At 33.2% G+C, this 22026-nt stretch overlaps 1 protein-coding gene across 2 annotated transcripts in view; it reads left to right on the forward strand.

Moving 5' to 3' along the window:
• The first annotated feature begins 6112 nt into the window (after positions 1-6112).
• Positions 6113-22026, forward strand: part of LOC130898106 (tyrosine-protein phosphatase Lar) — a 524093-nt gene continuing 508179 nt past the window's right edge. Inside the window, exon 1 of one of the 2 annotated variants that reach the window (XM_057807152.1) lies at positions 6113-6245. The gene's annotated coding sequence lies outside the window, so the exon portion shown is untranslated. The remainder of the gene's footprint in view (positions 6246-22026) is intronic. The other variant, XM_057807151.1, reaches the window with a different exon arrangement.

The following is a 22026-nucleotide window of genomic DNA, read 5'->3' on the forward strand; positions in this document are numbered from 1 at the left end:
CAGACTAAGAAATGAAAAAAAAACATTTAAAAATGTAATATTAGAATTTGCTTTTTAAGATATAAGTTATAACTAATTAATAAATGAAACAGATTACAGAGTACACTTAACTTAACCTAACTTCTTGTCGGTTTCTTCTTACCGGTTTACACTGGTGGGAAATATATACGTTGTTAACAACTTGTTGAGTTCAAGAGTTTTTCTATCTTGGAAACTTTGTTTATATAAAATTAAACGGTTAACTCGATGTCTGAAACTACATAGAAAACCGTAGAAATATATCTGTGAAAAGATGGGGTATAGTTTATATAATATTTCGTCTAAATTTAACTAAACAACCAATATTATACTTAATTTATGAATATTGATAAGGTACTATTAACGTAAAGCTATATTTATTCAAAATTTGAATCTAATTGATATTCTATAATTAATATAAGTATTAATTTGAATATTCATTATTACGTTTCACTGTATATTTTAAATTTAATAATTATACCTCTCGGCTCAACTAATCGTTCGACTTATTCCGATCGTCGATTCGTTGATTTACGTATAAATCCGAAAGAATTTGTAAGGTACCTTGAAATGAGCCTGTCATTATTACAGGGGGATTTCCAAAAGTAATTATTTCAATATTTTTAATTTTGTAACAGCAAAAGGCAGGGTCAAATCGAAAGTCAAGTTTATGAATCGGTCATTATTGTAAAATGTTTTATACACACTTCGACTATTTGAATAGTCCTCCTAGTTTCCTTTTTGTTTGACACGAAACTTAATAGATAAATTAATGGTAGTCTGTGTTCTTATTTTGTAACATCGTCAGTGTCTGGTCGACATCAAATGTATTCTATGGTGCTATTTAACAATTTGCAGATTACTGACAGTTACACACAGATTTGCTTTTAGTAGTATTACATTATTTATAAAAGATTCACAGTGAATGTCAATCTGTCAGCGCCATTTCGAAATCTGAATTAATAATTGGGTATAGAAAGTGTGAATATGCGGCAAAAACTGTCGCTTTAATATTTTAAAAGCTTCTATTACGGTCGAACGTTATACATTTCTTTTTGAAGGGTTGCGCGAAATTTGCGCCAGACGACCCATATTTTATACAAAACAAGGTCAAGTTTTACCGATACGATTATTCTTATAGTAGTGTTTCATGTCTAGAATGAATATACGGATTACAAAGGGTTTATAGAGAAAATAAAAGTAGTTATAGTTATGAAATACATTTTATACAAAACATCTTGTATTGTAGAATTATCGAAAGACTTAATTGAATGGTATTTCGCAGTGGCGGCTCGTTGGTAAAAAAATTATCTATAAAATCTATAAAACTGACAGAAATACTAAACACAGATAATTTATAGTGAAGATAACTTAACAAGGATTGTTTTGGAATATTTAACTATATCAAGAGTGTAGAACGTTATCAAATATATTTAATTCGATATGTATCTAAACAACGTAAAGTTACAAATACATTGTAGTAATATCCCATCTCTACCTTGGTTGATGTAGATGATTGTGGCTACTTTTCTAAGCGTTACGAACGCGACGCTGTTTATGTTTTACAAGAGCATTGTACGGGATAATGGATTTTGAATTATAAATGAAGTTTATTGCAGAAAGCCCAATAAATATTATACTAGGAACAAGTTGTCGTGTTCGTAGCGTGTCTGTGAGTGCAAAGTATATAAGAATGTGATTATTCACCAAAAGTACAACTTGTAATTACGAAGACCGTTTTTTTTTCAACCCCCAATAGGCTATAAATACAAAATAAGTTTTTCAATACCCTTTTGAAAGAAAGTTGCCGTCAATCAATTCAAGTATAGTACAAAACAGACCATGAAACTTCTGGAAATTCCATAGACAAAGCAGTAATGGTGAAATTACGGTTTTCTTTAATCAACTCGTTGAACCGGATCATCTGAAACGACAGATTTGCGTCCTTGGCCCCCCTCAACATGCATATCATTACAACCATCTTTAAACTTTCGACACCATGGCTCATGAAGTTTTCCCCATACACACAACTCATTCTCCGATGGGTTTCTGCAGAACTACGGCTTCGGCCTATAGAAAAAGAATCATACTTCGCAGATCACACTTTGCTGTAGCATCAATAATGGCGGATATGTTTACGTGGCTGTAGCACAACGCCGACTGACGCCTGAATGTCAACAATGACGGAGTGTGTGGTGCGAGAGCTTCGTAGTCACCTACAGCGCATGCCCGCTTTCTTCTGCCCGCGTAGCGTCTGCACGGAGCGACCGGAGGTTGAAAAAAGTGCTTCACGCAGTGACTTTCCAAAGTTTGCCTACACTTTCCTTACGATGATGACGAGACAGATATAAAAATTAGATAATATTATAGAAAATAGAATCAAAAATTAGAGTTTGCTTTATGGGACTGTTCGATGGCGTTCTTAAGCCGGTACTACACGATGCGTCCAATGTTTACGTCAAAATTAGCGTTCCAACGCACGTCTAAATAGCGCCGATCAAAAAAACCGACTTTCCATGGCCGACGTTCCAATACCAACGTTAGGAGTGAAACATATCAGCGTCCAGTGCTGGAAATATCGTGTGGTCCCGGCTTTACATGACTGACTTAACATAACTAATTTTAAAACAGAAGAGACTTGAAATCAATGATATTTAGAAGCATTAATATATCAAAAGGTCTAAGAAATAAGAAATTAAAGGAACCCACCATTATATTGATAGCTTTCGCCATGTTTCTGTTGTCATTTGTCATTTGTCACAAATAAATTAGTTATAATATTTTAACAAAGTCCATTCTATGATATACCTTTTATAATCTATCTAATGAAATAATTATGACTAAATCCGACAACACGGTAGAGATCATTTTACAGATAATCAGGAACACTATTGTCCCCGAATTTCAGAAATAAACTTATAACGTTTCGTTTTGTCGAGTTCTATTGATCATAGAATTATCCACATTAAGTATAATCCGTTACTCCAAGAATTCCTTTCGCGAATGTAATTGACTTAAATGGGCTTAGCACAATGTGGCACTACAAAATTAGAATAATCATAATTGGAAAATACAGGCTTTTAACGTCAACTTCAGAAATTGGTCGAGTTGCAACATACTGTTAAATATTGTTTCGTTTATATTCATGAATAGAAATCTTAGGCTGACACATAGATGGTGCTAATTTTGACAGCCGTCGTACTATTAGTTTGTGGGTTGTAGCATTTTAAGTGCAACAAGTTTTATTAGTTTGAAAAAATTAATAAGACATTGCTTTCTGACATAAATATATTAATTGAGCCAATATTTGAATAATAGAATCAAATTTAATCGAAAAAAGATTATATATATAAATAGCGGACTGTAATTATTGAAACGAAACGAAATGACTGATTCACTATATTATTACCAAATATTACAATTGTACAAAGTATAAAATTGTTTACTCTACAAACTGGCTTCTCAACCGTTTTCAACTCAAATTTTAAACTCTGCTTGTCTCTAAGCTCTAAGAGCAGGGTTCTGTATTCTGTTTCGCCACACTTGCAGCGTTGCCGGATCTGGTTGAATTGAGGATTTCACTAATTTTAGGGAAATGCTCAGAACAAACTGCGCTTGCTGTATAGCATCCAAAGAAGCGTATATTACAATTTTTATACAATAACTGAAGAAATATATCTTCTGAATATAGTAGCCAGTAGTCACAGCAACCAATTTTCATTCTACTTGTCATTGAATTTGATCTACTGGCATCTACCCGTTCCAGTTTCTGCATTACAGCAAGCATTTAGCCATCTTGTGAAAGCATCCATCTTGGTGTCAAAGACAAGTACAAAAGTCATTTTAGTTAATATTTTTTCATGTAGACATACATACTTTTTTTATACCTTAACTACTTTTAGTAGATCGTTCTTAATCATACTATTTTTTAAATTTTTCAAACGGTATATTAGTACAAAAAAAATCAATAAATTTGAATACCTAAATGACGCGTCAAAACGCATTTGTTGTCATATGACTGAGTGTGACGTTATGTGACGTAGAAAGTAAGTAAATAGACTTAAGTGAGGTTATAAGATGACGTATTGTTGGTGAATTATACCAGAATGTACAAAAACTTGTACAAAAACGAAAAGCGACGAAAACAATGGTTTCAAGCTAAAAGAAATGATTATGCCAGCGTCAAACCTAGCAACCCAATATATGTTTACCGATAGGAAACGAGTTATTTGCAAAAAATTTGCAAGAAAACAATTTTTTTGACTTTTGACCCCCCTCTATCTCAGAAACGATTCACCGTATGAAAAAATTTTCAATACAAAAGTTGTAGAAAATTTAATGCTCTACAATATTGAAAATGAATACAAATAGCGTAAAACCCATAGGAAACGAGTTATTTGCAAAAAATGTGCAAGAAAACAATTTTTTTGACTTTTGACCCCCCTCTATCTCAGAAACGATTCACCGTATGAAAAAATTTTTAATACAATAGTTGTAGAGAATTTAATGCTCTACAATATTAAAAATAAATATAAATAGCGTAAAACCCATAGGAAACGAGTTATTTGCAAAAAATGTGCAAGAAAACAATTTTTTTGACTTTTGACCCCCCTCTATATCAGAAACGATTCACCGTATGAAAAAATTTTTAATACAAAAGTTGTAGAAAATTTAATGCTCTACAATATTGATAATAGACACAAATAGCGTATAACCCATAGGAAACGAGTTATTTGCAAAAAATGTGCAAGAAAACAATTTTTTTGACTTTTGACCCCCCTCTATCCCAGAAACGATTCACCGTATGAAAAAATTTTTAATACAAAAGTTGTAGAGAATTTAATGCTCTACAATATTAAAAATAAATATAAATCGCGTAAAACCCATAGGAACCGAGTTATTTGCAAAAAATGTGCAAGAAAACAATTTTTTTGACTTTTGACCCCCCTCTATCTCAGAAACGATTCACCGTATGAAAAAATTTTTAATACAATAGTTGTAGAGAATTTAATGCTCTACAATATTAAAAATAAATATAAATAGCGTAAAACCCATACGAAACGAGTTATTTGCAAAAAATTTGCAAGAAAACAATTTTTTTGACTTTTGACCCCCCTCTATCTCAGAAACGATTGACTGCATGAAAAAATTTTTGATACAAAAGTTGTAGAGAATTTAATGTTCTACAATATTGAAAATAAATATAAATCGCGTAAAACCAATAGGAAACGAGTTATTTGCAAAAAATGTGCAAGAAAACAATTTTTTTGACTTTTGACCCCCCTCTATATCAGAAACGATTCACCGTATGAAAAAATTTTTAATACAAAAGTTGTAGAAAATTTAATGCTCTACAATATTGATAATAGACACAAATAGCGTATAACCCATAGGAAACGAGTTATTTGCAAAAAATGTGCAAGAAAACAATTTTTTTGACTTTTGACCCCCCTCTATCCCAGAAACGATTCACCGTAAGAAAAAATTTTTAATACAAAAGTTGTAGAAAATTTAATGCTCTACAATATTGATAATAGACACAAATAGCGTATAACCCATAGGAAACGAGTTATTTGCAAAAAATGTGCAAGAAAACAATTTTTTTGACTTTTGAGCCCCAATTTTTAAATTTGCTGACATCGAATTATATGTGAGTTTTGATATGTCAAATGAACAAGTTTGAACGACTTTATAATTGGGATATATTGGGAACCACCTTAAATGACTGGTCTACAACGAAAATGAGAAAATGTAAAAAGTAGCTATCATAGATAGAGTTTGTATTAATTAAAAAACGTAGCTCCATTCTCTTTATTCATACTAATGAAACTAGTTATTTATTTTTTAAATATTGACTTCTGGTTTCGCGTTTAACTTAAATATTGAAACTAGGAATATACCATTTTGTTTTTAGAGGAAGTAATATAATGTTGACAGAGTGTCTGAACATAGCCGTTCTCCATGTTTCCCAATTATCCAATCGTCCATCTAAAAGCGTCGTTATCCTTTCCAGGACGAGCACTTCGCACACTTGGTCGATCAGAGTGGATTCCCTCGTTCAGTTTGAATATCCGCACCTCTCTCTTCATCCCCCGTTGCGCCCTACGTCACAGCGTAAAGACGGGAAGGTCAGGTTCTCCGCGATTATTTAATTTTTATACTTTAAAACGAGTATCGGTTTTTGTGTACAGTTATGTAAATAACAATCCAATATAGTGTGCTATCTGGTAAGTGTTTATTTCAAGTAGTACGTGCCATATGAAAAGATTTATCCTCTAAATGTATACACAATCGTAGTAGTCATATGTCGGAGAGCGGACTCGAACGAGAATCACATTCGGATTCATCGATCCGAATTTCCCAGAAGAAAAATCTCTTTTTATAATTAGTTGAAAATATTTTTGGATATTTTAATGAATATTACATGTGAGGTTGGTGCGTTTAATCAATTTTTCATTGTGAAAAACTTTTTTTTTTGGTTATCTTTGAGGTTATAATCTACACGAAGTGCATTATCGATGTTTTTGTTGGAGAGAGTGGAAAGAGAGAAAGGGGCGGTCTAAGTGTGGAATAGATTGTAGGCCATCTGATACAAAATCAATTTTATTTTAGATTGGTACGCGAATTACAAGGTGTAAAGACAAATCTTTGGTTTAGAAAGTTTTTCCAATTATTTCTATTGTTTAAACGCAAGTTATTAGTTTATGATTGTTTGTAATAAACTAAATTGGGAACTCTTGTTGGGGACGTAGAAAGAAAATTGCAATGTCAATATTGATTTTTTTCTTTTCCATCATCATTCATTGTTATTCATTAATTTAGACAAATCAGATACAACAAATAAATTCAAAAAATTAAAAATTTAATATGCGAAATCATCGAAGTGAAACTGTCAACTGTCAACATTGAAGTGACTGGAGTCACATACAGTCTACTCCAGAACGTTCCGAAAGTGTTTTGCAGTACGGAACTGTCAATGTCACTACACGGAACACTCAAAACGCAACTTTGCGATGGCGTCGTCTAAAAAAATAGTTTAGAATACTTGTTTTTGGAAATACTACCAATTATGTCTAGCATCAAAGAAAAACCAAAAGAATTAAAAACCTAAATGAGATTAATGTACACGGAGTACATTGGTCGTTGTAGTGTATAAACATCGTACTCTGTCTACTAATCAACGATGTGTCAAAGTAAGCACCCCAAAAGAACAGATTCTGCCAGAAACGAAAGGAAATTCTCTGAGTCATTTAGTTCTAGAATCGTATTTATATGAAAGAAGATATTTTCGAAAGTTTATTACATAGACTAATGATATGCATAGGTTAAAAAGCTTCTAAACTAAATTTCAAACAATTAATGAATTAAGTTGAATAATTAGTGACCGTAATGCACATAATTAGGTCATCCATGAATAATTTGCTTGTACTAAAAGCGGCTTGTCCGAAATGGTTCGACAATACCGAACTGGATATTCGGACAGGTAAGAAGCAACACGTCCAACACAATCAATTTTCAAACGTGATATTATTATTATTATTATTATTATTATTATTATTATTACAAGAAGAATTTATAATTATAATCTCTCTTTACTCACAATTAAATATAGTTAACATGGTTGTCAAATTACTGAAAAAGTGACTATTGTCAAATTGATTTGTAACGGTGCTATTAAACAAAGTTATTTTGATTATTCTCACTAGATATATTTTAAAGGGCATAGATGAATAGTAGCATCTCTATTTTTGATGTTTTATAAGATTTTACGACCTACTTTGGAAGTTTCAACTAATCAATTAATGAGTCTACTAATTAATCAACGAATGGATGAATAAATCAATCAACGAATCAATCAACGAATCAATCAACAAATCGATCAACGAATCAATTAACGAATCGATCAACGAATCAATCAACGAATCAATCAACGAATCAATCAACGAATCGATCAACGAATCAATCAACGAATCGATCAACGAATCGATCAACGAATCAATCAACGAATCGATCAACGAATCAATCAACGATTCAATCAACAAATCAATGAACGAATTAATTAACGAATCAATGAACGAATTAATAAACGAATCAATCAATGAACGAATTAATCAACGAATCAATGAACGAATTAATCAACGAATCGATCAACGAATCAATCAACGATTCAATCAACAAATCAATGAACGAATTAATCAACGAATCAATCAACGAATCAAATAACGAATTAATCAACGAATCAATCAATGAATCAATCAACGAATCAATCAGCGAATCAATGAACGAATTAATCAACGAATCGATCAACGAATCAATCAACGAATCAAATAACGAATTAATCAACGAATCAATCAATGAATCAATCAACGAATCAATCAACGAATCAATCAACGAATTAATCAATGAATCCATCAACGAATCAATTAACGAATCAATCAACGAATCAATGAAGGAATCAATCAACGAATCGATCAACGAATCAATCAACGAATAGATCAACGAATCAATCAACGAATCAATCAACGAATCGATCAACGAATCAATCAACGAATCGATCAACGAATCGATCAACGAATCAATCAACGAATCGATCAACGAATCAATCAACGATTCAATCAACAAATCAATGAACGAATTAATTAACGAATCAATGAACGAATTAATAAACGAATCAATCAATGAACGAATTAATCAACGAATCAATGAACGAATTAATCAACGAATCGATCAACGAATCAATCAACGATTCAATCAACAAATCAATGAACGAATTAATCAACGAATCAATCAACGAATCAAATAACGAATTAATCAACGAATCAATCAATGAATCAATCAACGAATAGATCAACGAATCAATCAACGAATCAATCAACGAATCGATCAACGAATCAATCAACGAATCGATCAACGAATCGATCAACGAATCAATCAACGAATCGATCAACGAATCAATCAACGATTCAATCAACAAATCAATGAACGAATTAATTAACGAATCAATGAACGAATTAATAAACGAATCAATCAATGAACGAATTAATCAACGAATCAATGAACGAATTAATCAACGAATCGATCAACGAATCAATCAACGATTCAATCAACAAATCAATGAACGAATTAATCAACGAATCAATCAACGAATCAAATAACGAATTAATCAACGAATCAATCAATGAATCAATCAACGAATCAATCAGCGAATCAATGAACGAATTAATCAACGAATCGATCAACGAATCAATCAACGAATCAAATAACGAATTAATCAACGAATCAATCAATGAATCAATCAACGAATCAATCAACGAATCAATCAACGAATTAATCAATGAATCCATCAACGAATCAATTAACGAATCAATCAACGAATCAATGAAGGAATCAATCAACGAATCGATCAACGAATCAATCAACGAATAGATCAACGAATCAATCAACGAATCAATCAACGAATCGATCAACGAATCAATCAACGAATCGATCAACGAATCGATCAACGAATCAATCAACGAATCGATCAACGAATCAATCAACGATTCAATCAACAAATCAATGAACGAATTAATTAACGAATCAATCAACGAATCGATCAACGAATCAATCAACGAATAGATCAACGAATCAATCAACGAATCAATCAACGAATCGATCAACGAATCAATCAACGAATCGATCAACGAATCAATCAACGATTCAATCAACAAATCAATGAACGAATTAATTAACGAATCAATGAACGAATTAATAAACGAATCAATCAATGAACGAATTAATCAACGAATCGATCAACGAATCAATCAACGAATCAAATAACGAATCAATCAACGAATCAATCAACGAATCAATCAACGAATTAATCAATGAATCCATCATCGAATCAATTAACGAATCAATCAACGAATCAATGAAGGAATCAATCAACGAATCGATCAACGAATTAATCAACGAATCAATGAACGAATTAATCAACGAATCGATCAACGAATCAATCAACGATTCAATCAACAAATCAATGAACGAATTAATCAACGAATCAATCAACGAATCAAATAACGAATTAATCAACGAATCAATCAATGAATCAATCAACGAATCAATCAGCGAATCAATGAACGAATTAATCAACGAATCGATCAACGAATCAATCAACGAATCAAATAACGAATCAATCAACGAATCAATCAACGAATTAATCAATGAATCCATCATCGAATCAATTAACGAATCAATCAACGAATCAATGAAGGAATCAATCAACGAATCGATCAACGAATCAATCAACACATAGATGAATAGATCAGTGAATCGATCAACGCATAAACGAATTGATCAGTAATCAAACATTTACAGCAGGTAGGTGATTTTTAGATCACAGTATGTAAAAAAATAACGTTTGGGAAAAACAAGAATCAAAGTTCGATGATCAATTCGTCTATGCGTTTGGCGATTCGTTGATTGATTCGTTAAATAATTTACCTATGCGTGAATTGATCATTTATTTGTCTATTGATTGATTGATTGAGCTGTTAAACGATTTTGTGTTTCAATAGTTTATACGTTAATTGATTCGTTGATAAAATCGTCTATGCGTTGATCAATTCGTTTATGCGTTAGTAAATTAACGTGTCTATGCGTGATTTGAATCGTTAATTAATTTGTCTATGCGTTAATTGATGCCTTGATAACTTTATTTATGCGTTGATTGACTCGTTGATAGATTCGTCTAAATGTTAATTGATCCGTTGATGAATTTGATTAATGCATCTATGCGTTGATTAATTTAGTTATGCGTCGATTGTTTCGTTGATAATTTTGTCTATGCATTGATAGATTCGTTGATCAATTCGTTTATGCGTTAGTAAACTAATTTGTCTATGCGTGAATTGATTCGTTAATCATTTTGTCCATGCGTTGATTAATTTAATTAAGCATTGATTGACTCGTTGATAGATTCATCTAAACGTTAATTGATCCGATAAATAATTTGTCCATTCGTTCATTAATGCGTCGATTAATTCTTCTATGCGCTGAATCATTCGTCTATGCATTGTTTAATTTATCTATGCGTTGATTGTTTCAATGATCGATACGTTAATTGATTGATTCGTTGATTAATTCATCTATGCATTGATTCCAATAAATCAATAAACATATAGACGAATCAATCAATGAACAAATTATTGAATCGAGTCAATCAACAGCTCAACTGATTTATCAACGAATCACATAACGAAAAAAAGATTTTCTTGAGTAGTTTTTATGCTTTTCTGCCTTTTGGAATCTACCTTTTGATATGGAGCTTTAGCATTTAGATTAAGTTGATCTGATATACTGATTTGACATTTGACATTTGATAATGACAGCGTTGTGTGTGTCAGTCACACGACGTATTGAGTGATGTAAATAAGACTACGATTTCGATGAACTTTGTGTTTTGACATTGGAACCCCCACTGGAGACTATTTCATTCTACAGTTGGCAAAACTTGTTAATGTAGGAAGCGCGCGCAGTCTAATATTACTATGTTTATTTTGGTAAGTAGCAACCGTGATTTAAGAGATTTGAATAATGTTAAACAATAATATTTTGAAAATTTCTAGTAGATTGTTTTCTTCATGTCGAGCTTTCTAATTTCAAATCTTTTTTGTAATTAATGTCGATAATATTTGACTATTGGATTTGCAGATTATTAAAAAATACTTTACAGATTTAAGGATATAGATAGAGAAGCCTTGCGATAACGCCTTGTCATTAGTATCATTTTCTTATAAAACTTCTTCTTATATTAAATTAGATCGCTGAACTCTTAATAATATGGTTTTAATTCAGTTTCAAGCTTAATTCACCTTTAATAAGAGATAATTGAACGTTTTTTTTCTTCTAAGAGTTCAGCTTAAATTAATTAGGACGATAAAATAAGAAAAATGGGAAAATTGGTTTTCTACAGACAAATAGTTAAAAGTAATAATTTTCATTTTGCGCGTATTATACATATACTAAATTGAACTGAAGCTTGTCTCTAAACTTTATTATCAAGAAAAATCTTTCCGTGTTTGCTTGTTGGAGCAGGATTGCTCTTCGCAATCCACTGTCAATAAGACCTGGAAAACATCCGGGATTGGTCCAAACGCACCACCAAACGCGTTGGTAGCTCATACAAGCATATTATTTTAGTTCTTCCACTACCATTTGGTTATCGCATTGTCAAAATAGTTTATGAATGTTTCTTTATCCATCCTCAAATAACTTTTGTATGTTTTCTCGTCTAATTCTGAAGCTAAACTCACATTTCCCTTTATCCTATGCATCTGTTTTACTTCTTCAAGTCCAATTTACTGGACCATATTAAATCACAAATAATTGCGTTACGTTCCTTGGAAATTATTCAAAAGAAACAATGTAAATAAACCGGCTGCTATAAAAAATTGTATACACACAAATATCAAAGGAAGCGCGTCCATTGTCCAGGTATTTTGATCGTACAGGTTGCCGCCTTTGCCGAATTTTAGCATTTCCTTTGTTCCTCTGTATGTTTGTTCCAGAATTTTCGTCTCTTTCTCACTCATCTTTCTACATCCTGTAATCCACTTTGCTGTTTGATATCTTCATTCCGTAGAGTTTTGCCTTGGTAAAATCCTCATCGTCTGCAGTGTCCAACTGATATCTTGGAGCCCCAGTAAACGCTAAATGGGACCGGGCATCAGAAATTCGATCAAGGATAGAAAAACGTCTAGCTGCGCTTAACAACATGAAGAAACTATATACCAGTAAAGATGTTTCTTCACAACTAATGTCGATACCAAGCTGGTGCTATGAATTTTTTATTTAGTTCTATAGTGTAGAGGCTTGGACCGCAACCGAGACTGGAATCTTTGAAAAGATGGATATACAGACATATTTTGAAAGTGTCCTGGACGAAGCAGCCAACATGAAAGTTATGCAGAGACTAGGAAAAGAGAAGGAAGTCGTCTTAACAATAACAAAACAGAGACCGGACCAAGATATGATAAATACCGTCTTCTGCAGTTAATTGTTCAAGGCAAAGTGGTTAGTAAGAAGGAACCAGGGACAAGATAAGAATAGTCTTGTTAATAGCCAATTTCGCAAGTGATAAGGCAATCAATGTTGAAGAAGAAGATGTACTGATTGGTCTTACAGTTCTTTTATTAGTTATTGCTGCCTAACTTTATCGGAAGTATACATTTCCTGGGCTCTTGTAGGGAGGAAAGTCGTACTTTACCTGTCATACCTTGGCCAAAAGTGTGTACTTTCGCCCCTAGTAGCAGTCGATCAAAAACAAGAACGTGTCGATGATTCAAAGCTGTATTTGGTCGTGTTTGCACGTAACCATCCAGAACATGGATCCATCACTCCATTCCGGTATCAAAACGATCATTATCTGAGTGGACTGCAGACGTTGAACCACGTTCTTCGTTCTCCAAAAAGGGAGAAACAATCAATAGCAATTGTAGAATTGTTGGATCGTTTGAATGTAAAATAAAGGAAAAACGTCGATGAAAAAACTACTGTTTCACCATGCACCGATTCACAAATCGATGGTAACGATGATTAAATCGAACGAATTGGTTTCTCATCCACGGTATAGTCCAGATCTGACTCCCAGTGATTACTAGTTCAAAAAAAAATACTCGCCGTTCAGAAATTCGACTCAAATGAATAAACAATTGCTGAAACTGAAGCCTATTTTGGAACAAAAAGACAAATCCTTCTACAAGTGCAGTATCAAGAAGTTAGAGAAGCGTTGGAATGATTGTATTGCTCTTGAAGGAGAGAAAGAGTACATACATCGATTTTTGGTAGCAAAAAATGTTTTTTTCTTAGTAAGTCACACGATTTATTGAGTGATGTACATATGAATTTGAGTATATCCAGTGGAACTATATAAAAATAAAAATGCAGCTGGTGCTGCAGCAGCAATTGTTGGATACGGTGTTTACAATAGCTTATGATCATGATCAGATCATACTGATACAGTGAATAGTTGAAAAAATGAACAATTTAAGAATACCATCAGTTTGAATCAAATTTAAATGCCGACAAGTGCATTAGGTAAATTGAGATCAGCGTAGTAGCATAATGTTGGTTCAAACTACATTTGTAATTGATTTAAGTAAATCATACCGAGTGTACACGTACCGGATCTTTAGATAATAGGATTATGTGTACTGTAGTTGATTAAAGCCCGGTATCCCACCTCCTGTTGAAAATCACCTCACAAGGGAGAAAATGGAATATTAAATATCAATTTGAATTAATTAAGAATGATTTGACTGCCTATGTGTTAATTGAATGTATAGTTGTGAAGTAAATACGGAAATTAGGGAGATTAGATAGTTGAAAATTCATATTTCCATACAATAATCTACAACAAATCTCCGGAGAGATAAAAAATTGTCCATTTCAATTTTTTTTCCACGATGTTAAGCCCTGATTGTCGAAGTACCAAGTATGTCTCGTAATTTCTCTCCAAAAATTTTTTTTTTATAACTTTTCCAATTTTTGATTTATCATTAGCTCTTCCACGTCTTTTCCTTCCATGATCTCAAAATAATTGAAATGGCAACGACAAATCCATGCTTTTCTCTATCAAGGAAATTTGTAGCTTCAACTGAATCAGATTATTCAAACTTTTATTTGGATGGCGGATGAATAAATGAAGATTCTTCAATGGCTTAACGTACCAAACCGCTTTTTGAGGTTATAATAGACTCGGGTTCGTTAAATTACAAGATTTATACCTCCATGGGTGGAATACCTTGTATTGGAAATAATGGTGACCAAATTCGGAACGCATTCACCAGTTATTGAATGTTTTTGAATAAAAATAATAATGGATCATATTTATCTTCTATTTTTCAATATTTTTTGCATTAGAGACGACTATAAAGTCTCTTCTTCTTCTTTTTTGGTGCGGTGCCTGTTCCCAAGCGTGCACTATCTCCTCAACAATTTCGTTGAATTGTCTCTATCTGTCGCCGTACCTGTTAGTCTGTTTGCTATACACTCTTGTCTTCTTGATGTTTTTGAGGTTATAATAGACTCGGGTTCGTTAAATTACAAGATTTATACCTCCATGGGTGGAATACCTTGTATTGGAAATAATGGTGACCAAATTCGGAACGCATTCACCAGTTATTGAATGTTTTTGAATAAAAATAATAATGGATCATATTTATCTTCTATTTTTCAATATTTTTTGCATTAGAGACGACTATAAAGTCTCTTCTTCTTCTTTTTTTGGTGCGGTGCCTGTTCCCAAGCGTGGACTATCTCCCCAGCAATTTTGTTGAATAGGTTTCTATCTGTCGCCGTACTTGTTAGTCTGTTTGCTATACACTCATGTCTTCTTGGTGTTTTTGAGGTTATAATAGACTCGGGTTCGTTAAATTACAAGATTTATACCTCCATGGGTGGAATACCTTGTATTGGAAATAATGGTGACCAAATTCGGAACGCATTCACCAGTTATTGAATGTTTTTGAATAAAAATAATAATGGATCATATTTATCTTCTATTTTTCAATATTTTTTGCATTAGAGACGACTATAAAGTCTCTTCTTCTTCTTTTTTTGGTGCGGTGCCTGTTCCCAAGCGTGGACTATCTCCCCAGCAATTTTGTTGAATAGGTTTCTATCTGTCGCCGTACCTGTTAGTCTGTTTGCTATACACTCATGTCTTCTTGGTGTTTTTGAGGTTATAATAGACTCGGGTTCGTTAAATTACAAGATTTATACCTCCATGGGTGGAATACCTTGTATTGGAAATAATGGTGACCAAATTCGGAACGCATTCACCAGTTATTGAATGTTTTTGAATAAAAATAATTATGGATCATATTTATCTTCTATTTTTCAATATTTTTTGCATTAGAGACGACTATAAAGTCTCTTCTTCTTCTTTTTTTGGTGCGGTGCCTGTTCCCAAGCGTGGACTATCTCCCCAGCAATTTTGTTGAATAGGTTTCTATCTGTCGCCGTACTTGTTAGTCTGTTTGCTATACACTCATGTCTTCTTGGTGTTTTTGAGGTTATAATAGACTCGGGTTCGTTAAATTACAAGATTTATACCTCCATGGGTGGAATACCTTGTATTGGAAATAATGGTGACCAAATTCGGAACGCATTCACCAGTTATTGAATGTTTTTGAATAAAAATAATAATGGATCATATTTATCTTCTATTTTTCAATATTTTTTGCATTAGAGACGACTATAAAGTCTCTTCTTCTTCTTTTTTTGGTGCGGTACCTGTTCCCAAGCGTGGACTATCTCCCCAGCAATTTTGTTGAATAGGTTTCTATCTGTCGCCGTACTTGTTAGTCTGTTTGCTATACACTCATGTCTTCTTGGTGTTTTTGAGGTTATAATAGACTCGGGTTCGTTAAATTACAAGATTTATACCTCCATGGGTGGAATACCTTGTATTGGAAATAATGGTGACCAAATTCGGAACGCATTCACCAGTTATTGAATGTTTTTGAATAAAAATAATAATGGATCATATTTATCTTCTATTTTTCAATATTTTTTGCATTAGAGACGACTATAAAGTCTCTTCTTCTTCTTTTTTTGGTGCGGTGCCTGTTCCCAAGCGTGGACTATCTCCCCAGCAATTTTGTTGAATAGGTTTCTATCTGTCGCCGTACTTGTTAGTCTGTTTGCTATACACTCATGTCTTCTTGGTGTTTTTGAGGTTATAATAGACTCGGGTTCGTTAAATTACAAGATTTATACCTCCATGGGTGGAATACCTTGTATTGGAAATAATGGTGACCAAATTCGGAACGCATTCACCAGTTATTGAATGTTTTTGAATAAAAATAATAATGGATCATATTTATCTTCTATTTTTCAATATTTTTTGCATTAGAGACGACTATAAAGTCTCTTCTTCTTCTTTTTTTGGTGCGGTGCCTGTTCCCAAGCGTGGACTATCTCCCCAGCAATTTTGTTGAATAGGTTTCTATCTGTCGTCGTACCTGTTAGTCTGTTTGCTATACACTCATGTCTTCTTGGTGTTTTTGAGGTTATAATAGACTCGGGTTCGTTAAATTACAAGATTTATACCTCCATGGGTGGAATACCTTGTATTGGAAATAATGGTGACCAAATTCGGAACGCATTCACCAGTTATTGAATGTTTTTGAATAAAAATAATAATGGATCATATTTATCTTCTATTTTTCAATATTTTTTGCATTAGAGACGACTATAAAGTCTCTTCTTCTTCTTTTTTTGGTGCGGTGCCTGTTCCCAAGCGTGGACTATCTCCCCAGCAATTTTGTTGAATAGGTTTCTATCTGTCGCCGTACTTGTTAGTCTGTTTGCTATACACTCATGTCTTCTTGGTGTTTTTGAGGTTATAATAGACTCGGGTTCGTTAAATTACAAGATTTATACCTCCATGGGTGGAATACCTTGTATTGGAAATAATGGTGACCAAATTCGGAACGCATTCACCAGTTATTGAATGTTTTTGAATAAAAATAATAATGGATCATATTTATCTTCTATTTTTCAATATTTTTTGCATTAGAGACGACTATAAAGTCTCTTCTTCTTCTTTTTTTGGTGCGGTACCTGTTCCCAAGCGTGGACTATCTCCCCAGCAATTTTGTTGAATAGGTTTCTATCTGTCGCCGTACTTGTTAGTCTGTTTGCTATACACTCATGTCTTCTTGGTGTTTTTGAGGTTATAATAGACTCGGGTTCGTTAAATTACAAGATTTATACCTCCATGGGTGGAATACCTTGTATTGGAAATAATGGTGACCAAATTCGGAACGCATTCACCAGTTATTGAATGTTTTTGAATAAAAATAATAATGGATCATATTTATCTTCTATTTTTCAATATTTTTTGCATTAGAGACGACTATAAAGTCTCTTCTTCTTCTTTTTTTGGTGCGGTGCCTGTTCCCAAGCGTGGACTATCTCCCCAGCAATTTTGTTGAATAGGTTTCTATCTGTCGCCGTACCTGTTAGTCTGTTTGCTATACACTCATGTCTTCTTGGTGTTTTTGAGGTTATAATAGACTCGGGTTCGTTAAATTACAAGATTTATACCTCCATGGGTGGAATACCTTGTATTGGAAATAATGGTGACCAAATTCGGAACGCATTCACCAGTTATTGAATGTTTTTGAATAAAAATAATAATGGATCATATTTAGTTTTTTTTTTTCAATATTTTTTGCATTAGAGACGACTATAAAGTCTCTTCTTCTTCTTTTTTTGGTGCGGTGCCTGTTCCCAAGCGTGGACTATCTCCCCAGCAATTTTGTTGAATAGGTTTCTATCTGTCGCCGTACTTGTTAGTCTGTTTGCTATACACTCATGTCTTCTTGGTGTTTTTGAGGTTATAATAGACTCGGGTTCGTTAAATTACAAGATTTATACCTCCATGGGTGGAATACCTTGTATTGGAAATAATGGTGACCAAATTCGGAACGCATTCACCAGTTATTGAATGTTTTTGAATAAAAATAATAATGGATCATATTTATCTTCTATTTTTCAATATTTTTTGCATTAGAGACGACTATAAAGTCTCTTCTTCTTCTTTTTTTGGTGCGGTGCCTGTTCCCAAGCGTGGACTATCTCCCCAGCAATTTTGTTGAATAGGTTTCTATCTGTCGCCGTACTTGTTAGTCTGTTTGCTATACACTCATGTCTTCTTGGTGTTTTTGAGGTTATAATAGACTCGGGTTCGTTAAATTACAAGATTTATACCTCCATGGGTGGAATACCTTGTATTGGAAATAATGGTGACCAAATTCAGAGCGCATTCACCAGTTATTGAATGTTTTTGAATAAAAATAATAATGGATCATATTTATCTTCTATTTTTCAATATTTTTTGCATTAGAGACGACTATAAAGTCTCTTCTTCTTCTTTTTTTGGTGCGGTGCCTGTTCCCAAGCGTGGACTATCTCCCCAGCAATTTTGTTGAATAGGTTTCTATCTGTCGCCGTACCTGTTAGTCTGTTTGCTATACACTCATGTCTTCTTGGTGTTTTTGAGGTTATAATAGACTCGGGTTCGTTAAATTACAAGATTTATACCTCCATGGGTGGAATACCTTGTATTGGAAATAATGGTGACCAAATTCGGAACGCATTCACCAGTTATTGAATGTTTTTGAATAAAAATAATAATGGATCATATTTATCTTCTATTTTTCAATATTTTTTGCATTAGAGACGACTATAAAGTCTCTTCTTCTTCTTTTTTTGGTGCGGTGCCTGTTCCCAAGCGTGGACTATCTCCCCAGCAATTTTGTTGAATAGGTTTCTATCTGTCGCCGTACTTGTTAGTCTGTTTGCTATACACTCATGTCTTCTTGGTGTTTTTGAGGTTATAATAGACTCGGGTTCGTTAAATTACAAGATTTATACCTCCATGGGTGGAATACCTTGTATTGGAAATAATGGTGACCAAATTCGGAACGCATTCACCAGTTATTGAATGTTTTTGAATAAAAATAATAATGGATCATATTTATCTTCTATTTTTCAATATTTTTTGCATTAGAGACGACTATAAAGTCTCTTCTTCTTCTTTTTTTGGTGCGGTGCCTGTTCCCAAGCGTGGACTATCTCCCCAGCAATTTTGTTGAATAGGTTTCTATCTGTCGCCGTACTTGTTAGTCTGTTTGCTATACACTCATGTCTTCTTGGTGTTTTTGAGGTTATAATAGACTCGGGTTCGTTAAATTACAAGATTTATACCTCCATGGGTGGAATACCTTGTATTGGAAATAATGGTGACCAAATTCGGAACGCATTCACCAGTTATTGAATGTTTTTGAATAAAAATAATAATGGATCATATTTATCTTCTATTTTTCAATATTTTTTGCATTAGAGACGACTATAAAGTCTCTTCTTCTTCTTTTTTTGGTGCGGTGCCTGTTCCCAAGCGTGGACTATCTCCCCAGCAATTTTGTTGAATAGGTTTCTATCTGTCGCCGTACCTGTTAGTCTGTTTGCTATACACTCATGTCTTCTTGGTGTTTTTGAGGTTATAATAGACTCGGGTTCGTTAAATTACAAGATTTATACCTCCATGGGTGGAATACCTTGTATTGGAAATAATGGTGACCAAATTCGGAACGCATTCACCAGTTATTGAATGTTTTTGAATAAAAATAATAATGGATCATATTTATCTTCTATTTTTCAATATTTTTTGCATTAGAGACGACTATAAAGTCTCTTCTTCTTCTTTTTTGGTGCGGTGCCTGTTCCCAAGCGTGCACTATCTCCTCAACAATTTCGTTGAATTGTCTCTATCTGTCGCCGTACCTGTTAGTCTGTTTGCTATACACTCTTGTCTTCTTGGTGTTTTTGAGGTTGACAATTTCGTTGAATTGTCTCTATCTGTAGCTACTCGAAATAGTTGTCTAACTCTTTCTAATATTTCGTACCCTCGGTAGCTTTTGCAACCTGTCCATCCTCTGTCCTCCCTTTACAGCTTTCTTCGATCCTGATTCAGCTGTTTGAGTACCTTTCCGTTACTAGTATGTGCAGTCCACGAGGTTCAATCCTCCATTTTATCTCTTCGTCTCACGTTTTGTGAGACGAAGATTTTTTAGCTAGCTACCAAAATATTTGATATGTAACACCAGCTCAATATTGTCTCCGTTGATTCTACTCGGAATTGGTTTTATGTTTATTGAACCAGCAGTTATCCATTTCGTTTTTTTGATGCTTGAATTAATACCCCTTCTTCAATCATACTCATTCACTCTACCCAGCAGCGTCTCTTAATCTAAGAAAATATCAAGAGAAAGCACTCGATACTGAAATCACTAACTACATCAATATTATTGCTTACATAACCTAAAAACTAGAAAAATTGATCAATTACTCTATCTTGAGCTGTGAAATATCGCCCAAGTAAAAGTTTTTTTTGAGTAAAAAAAGTCAAACCTAACCAAATCAGGCTAATAGGTTATATTTTCAATGACTGTTAAATTAGCTGCTTTCCATTTACATTCAAGTTAAATGAGTGTGCTTAGTTGCTTATTTTGATGACAAGATCTGATGTCTTCAGTCTCATTTTCAATCTGAGCTCATAAAACTCACTAAATCGCACGGTTTCAGGCTTGTGCAGATTGCTAGGTCTCCCTTGTGAAACTGAAAAAGAACGTGGATTGAACCATATATGTAATACTTCAATGCACGTTACGGTGCAGACAGTATTAATTTTCTTTCTCGTCCGAGATACTTTATCTATACTGCGCATGCTCTAAGCGGGCAAAAGATGCGCAGAACTGAACTGAAGCGTTCGGAGGAGAGAGAGAACGATATACTATTTGTTTCACTTAGTTGGAACAACTTAGTTGCGTAATATGTTACAATGGATTATTCTGAAGGTTGGAGGTATTTAAAAATGCAGTGATGCCAGTTCTAATTTAGTGGTATTCTATAATTATACTTTATTATATATATTTCTTTTTGTTTTTTTTGTTTTCCGTGATAGAAATATTTAAGAGAATACATCTGAATTTAATAACTTGACGAATGGAAAACGACTAAATGTTTAATGTTGATTTTAACAAATATAACGATTTTTGAAAATTTTATTATCGAAATAAACGTAAATATGACGATAAAAACGATGTACGGGATAAAATAAATATCAAAGCCACTGCAAATATGATAACGAACAAAATGTTATAGTAATAAATTATTTTATCATCGAACGTATTATTGTGATTTTTATATTCGTTTATTAACTTTTATATTGATAACAGTATTTTTGCCTAGCTATCGAACATTAATTTTCATTTTTAATTATGTAAACATATTGTTTTTCTATTGAAATCAACAACAATCAACTTCTTTTCCCGACAAGAGGCATGTAAAACCAGTAGCGTACTTCTTCATCTTTCATCTAGATTAGAGAAATTGTACGGCGGGTTATATTCTTCTTCTTTTTTTCTGTATTTTGTCTTTAACATATATAAATATGTA

This window comes from Diorhabda carinulata, chromosome 9, assembly GCF_026250575.1.
Source record: "Diorhabda carinulata isolate Delta chromosome 9, icDioCari1.1, whole genome shotgun sequence".
Lineage (NCBI taxonomy): Eukaryota > Metazoa > Arthropoda > Insecta > Coleoptera > Chrysomelidae > Diorhabda > Diorhabda carinulata.